At 40.6% G+C, this 5,000-nt stretch overlaps 1 long non-coding RNA gene across 1 annotated transcript in view; it reads left to right on the forward strand.

The window, feature by feature from the left end:
* Window positions 1-4,342, forward strand: part of LOC138972155 (uncharacterized) — a 5,536-nt gene extending 1,194 nt beyond the window's left edge. The window contains exons 2-4 of the long non-coding RNA XR_011457464.1: window positions 1,400-1,633; window positions 2,326-2,535; window positions 4,319-4,342. This is a non-coding gene — a long non-coding RNA (uncharacterized lncRNA). The remainder of the gene's footprint in view (window positions 1-1,399; window positions 1,634-2,325; window positions 2,536-4,318) is intronic.
* The last annotated feature ends 658 nt before the right edge of the window (window positions 4,343-5,000 follow it).

Consider the following 5,000-nt stretch of genomic DNA (forward strand, 5'->3'; position numbering starts at 1 on the left):
TAAAGAGTTTTTTTTATGCTCTATCCGTTTTAGAAAAGGGCGAAAACTGTTTGAGTTATAAGCCTGTGACTAAGGTGACCCTCACACTGTTACCAGACACTCCCCGGACTTACATTCAGCCTAGCGCAGAACCGCGCGAGGTGACATGCGACTCATTTCGTGGTGGAGGGTCACATTTGAAGAAAAAAAAGCTTGTTAATCTCTCTTAAAGTAACTAACTCCTCGTGCTTTCAACAGGTTGTGATTAGAATGACCAAACACGTTTAGTCATGTCCTATTTTCTCAAAAATAAAGATAACAAATGTTACTGATCAGAAACATAATGCATCTAAAGCAAGCTCAATGAGGTAGCATTTTAAATAAAACGTGTTCAAGTTTTAGGTACTTTCGGGACTATAAGGCGCTTCCGTATATAGGGCGCACCCCCCACTGTTGAGGTAACATTGAGAAAAAAACATCACATTAGGCGCTGCCTGTCTATAAGCCGCACATCAAAGGAAGAATACGGAGTGGAATTATGTGTGCTCTGTGTGTGCCTAGTAGCTGAAACATGCATTATCACAAGTTGTTTGACTGGTACTCAGGCGGTCTCTTTGATGTCTGAGATGAAACTTGGCCTTCGATTTCTATTTTAACAACACATAGGGCGCTTCCGTTCAATACGCCGCACATCAAAGGAAGAATACGGAGTGGAATTATGTGTGCTCTGTGTGTGCCTAGTAGCTGAAACATGCATTTTCACAAGTTGTTTGACTGGTATTCAGGCGGTCTCTTTGATGTCTGAGATTAAACTTGGCCAGGGATTTCTATTTTAACAACACATAGGGCGCTTCCGTTCAATAAGCCGCACATCAAAGGAAGAATACGGAGTGGAATTATGTGTGCTCTGTGTGTGCCTAGTAGCTGAAATATGCATTATCACAAGTTGTTTGACTGGTACTCAGGCGGTCTCTTTGATGTCTGAGATGAAACTTGGCCTGCGATTTCTATTTTAACAACACATAGGGCGCTTCCGTTCAATACGCCGCACATCAAAGGAAGAATACGAAGTGGAATTATGTGTGCTCTGTGTGTGCCTAGTAGCTGAAACATGCATTATCACAAGTTGTTTGACTGGTACTCAGGCGGTCTCTTTGATGTCTGAGATGAAACTTGGCCTTCGATTTCTATTTTAACAACACATAGGGCGCTTCCGTTCAATTCAATAAGCCGCAGGGGTCAAGATTGAGAGAAAAAAATTGCGCCTTATAGTCCGTAAACTACGGTACATGCTCTCTGTAACGTTATCTTTACGGAAAGGTAATGAATTGTTGTTAGTCTTTCGAGAAAAAACCTGTGTTTTGTGTATTCTGTTCTTCAGATATACGCAGCCGTCATGTATTTACATTCTTTTCAACAGGTTTTGACAAGATTGCCATGTCACCCTTCCCTGCAGTGCACGTGAGTTTGTCACTGCTTGTGTTGACGCGTCTTCATATTCAATGCGCTGGACCTCCAATAACATGTGAGGCGGGGACCTTTGTAACTGGGGAAGAAGCTTCCGTCAAATGCAATTTCGGCACAAATATCACAGCAACCCGGCGTTCTTTCAGCCTGGCACGATGGCCTGTGGATGGACAAAAAGGCACAATAGGTTTGTGCTACTTTTAGATAAGTTTAATGTGCAAGTGATAAGAAACGGCAAATATATTTAGTGAGATAGAGGGAGAAATAACGCGGTGGTGTGTGTGTGTGTGTGTGTGTGTGTGTGTGTGTGTGTGTGTGTGTGTGTGTGTGTGTGTGTGTGTGTGTGTTACATAGAGAGCGAGAGAGAGAGACAGAGCGAAAGAGAGACAGGAGAGACAGAAAAAGGAAGAGAGAAAACTCCAACACACTTTTTTTTTATTTTTTATTTTTTACTGAGGATTGCATATTTGTTTCAACCTAAACCAGTGATAAGTGTAATTAGATCGTACTTTTGTTTTAGAATAAGGGCCAGTGAAGAGAGAAAGAGAGAGAGAGAGAGAGAGAGAGAGAGAGAGAGAGAGAGAGAGAGAGAGAGAGAGAGAGAGAGAAATAGAGAGAGAGACAGAGAGAGAAAGAGAGAGAGAAAACTAGAGAGAGAGAGACAGAGAGAGAAAGATAGAGAGAGAGAGAGAGAGAGGGAGAGAGGGAGAGAGAGAGAGAGAGAGAGAGAGAGAGAGAGAGAGAGAGAGAGAGAGAGGAGAGAGAGAGAGAGAGAGAGAGAGAGAGAGAGAGAGAGAGAGAGTCCCTGATTGAGGTTTGCGCACAGAATAATCGTCGTTGCAGTAGATACAAATCTGAACATGCTTTTTTTCTATTTAGAAACGGACATTCTCTTGTGCCCTTGGTCTACGGAAAAGAACAAGCATGACTGTTTCGTAGAGATGCCCAACTACACATTTGATGGTAATATTACGGATCATCTAACCGTCAGGATTAAAGAAGTCGGCTCTGAACACACCGGGAGTTACATGTGTTTCTTTGTGCCTTCCGAAGGCACTGAATCGCACCTATGTATTCTACGCGTGAAAGGTATTTGGCGTTCAGTTTTTTCAATAGAAACTAATTAAGAAGAATACACAAAACCAAAAACGAAACAATATTAATGTGCCTAAAAGGAAGGATACTTATATCATATCTACAGATCTAGACAGATGTGTAAACACGTAGAGGTTACATGCCGAGTATCAGTGATTATTAAAAATAATAGTCGAAGTTAGCAGATCATGAAAAATGCGAGGTTCAGCGAGCTTTTTCATGACCGCTAACTGAGACCATTAATTTTAATAATCACTGAGACGGGGTAATATGTAACATCTTTATTCCTCCTTTCTTCAGTTATTCAAAGAAAAGAGGAGTTTTTGTGCGAAAGTTTGATCGAATCCAAATCACTCAACCAGTCTACCTGCGCTGGCGATTGAATAATGCGCGGTTGTATAGTTCAGGGAAAATCAATCAATTCTGTTAACACTTCTTGTCAGATTCCCTGTTTTGGACTAAAATCAAGTACACTGTTATGTTGTTATTCTGCTGTGTCGGTAAAGGCAGATAGTGCGTGTTCTGTTCATGTTTTGTTAATGCTCAGAAAATGTTCTTTCGTCAAATGGGTCAAGCAGACGAACTTTTGCACCCGTGTTCCAACGTTAAAAACTGTATGAAGTTCTGTTTTCTGGGGCAAAATAGTGTATGAAACCGCTGTATGTTCTTTAAATTGATGCGATGTGTGCATTTGGTTGCGTGTGATCTGTTTATAAAATGAAATATTGTCAAAAACTAACCGTCGGATAGCAGTCTCTTGTCCAAGCAACTCAGTTCAGAAAATTTGGAAGGGGAACTACTCTTGTCGTACGAGAGTTACTTGCCTTGGGAGTTTGCGTGCACTCATAAGAGATCTAAAGCGAGTTTCTCTGCACTGATCGTTAGATTTGGATTTAGAAAACAACCAAACTCATAGATTTTATATGGAGATTAATGTATTCAAGCCTGTAGTTGCCAGTTTAAATGCAGTATGTTTGTATTGTTTGGTCTGGAGATGTATATTTCGTACATTGGAGCGTTCGGAACTTTTCAATCGCTAAAGTAGTTCCCTCAAAGTCTAACTCATCAACCTGTGAGCTATCGAGGATTCAGGCCCGTTGTTGGGTAAGTGATTTTGGTTGTTGGGTAAGTTACCGAAAAATAACTAGCCCTACACCTTTACAGAGAGAAAGAAGCAGAGGGGGGAATAAACACGATTGCTTTCATGCATGGGATTGAACGTTTGGTTATGTTCAGTTCAAACACTACACTAAAGTAGTCTTTTAGACCGCGATTCTCATCATAAACTGTGTTTACTTTAACCTTGGTCTTAATTTCTGGAATCGATTATCTTAACCAAACACGTTTTGTCTACAAAACGTATACGTGGCTGCCATGCAGGGCTGAAAATATAACGATGGAATTAAGTGGGACTCTGAAAAATTGGGCCGGTTCTGCTATTCACATGCGTTGCATAATAACTGAGCATTTTTAATTGCAGAAGCACAAACAATAACATAACAACGAATGTCCATTTGACTTCTTACAAGTCAAATTCTCCGGGAAATGTACCTACAGTGGCGTATAGAACTTCATAAGTTTTATGTCATTCCGAAACCAAGACGATAAATGTGCGGTCTTTTAAAATCACAAATGTATCAAAGCTTTTAGTGCATCACCTTTGAGAACTAACAGTATGCTACCAAAGCATTCACATTTGATGTATTCGGTGTTACTGTAAAGTGAAAGAAAGAGTATCTTTACAAAACATTTATTTAAGCCTTGGGTTCTGTTGCAGTGAAAGCAACCACCACAACCACAGGTAAGCATATGCAAAACTCACTATGTAGGGACTACCCGACTCTGAATACAAATCAAAGAATACCTTTTCATACACAGGACATACATACATTTAATGAAAACCAAACTGCTCATCGAACATGATACAGCTGTAATAATAATGTATACAGACACAAAAGATCAAAATCCTTCCTCGTTAAAGTAATCGGGAATACAACACACACACACACACAAACACACACACACACACACACACACACGCGCGCGCTGTGTATATTTATGAGTGAGTATGCGTGTGTGTGTGTCTGTGTGTGTCTGTGTGTGTCTGTGTTAGAGTGGCTGTGTGTGTATGTGTGTGCGTGTGTGTGTGCGTGTGTGTGTGTGTGTGTGTGTGTGTGTGTGTGTGTGTGTGTGTGTGTGTGTGTGTGTGTGTTGTATTCCCGATTACTCTAATGAGGAAGGATTTTGATCTTTTTTTGTCTGTATACATTACTCTGAAAGCTGTATCATGTTCGATGAACATTTTGGTTTTCATTAAATGAGTATGAAATGCCCTGGCTTTTATGTTTTTTCGTGACATCGAACTAGCTGTTTACAGCTTGATGATCATTCTTAAATCCCAGATGAAGCAGAAGAAAGCCAAGACTTGGTGTCAATCATTGTGCCATGTGTCGTCGTGA

This window comes from Littorina saxatilis, linkage group LG8, assembly GCF_037325665.1.
Source record: "Littorina saxatilis isolate snail1 linkage group LG8, US_GU_Lsax_2.0, whole genome shotgun sequence".
Lineage (NCBI taxonomy): Eukaryota > Metazoa > Mollusca > Gastropoda > Littorinimorpha > Littorinidae > Littorina > Littorina saxatilis.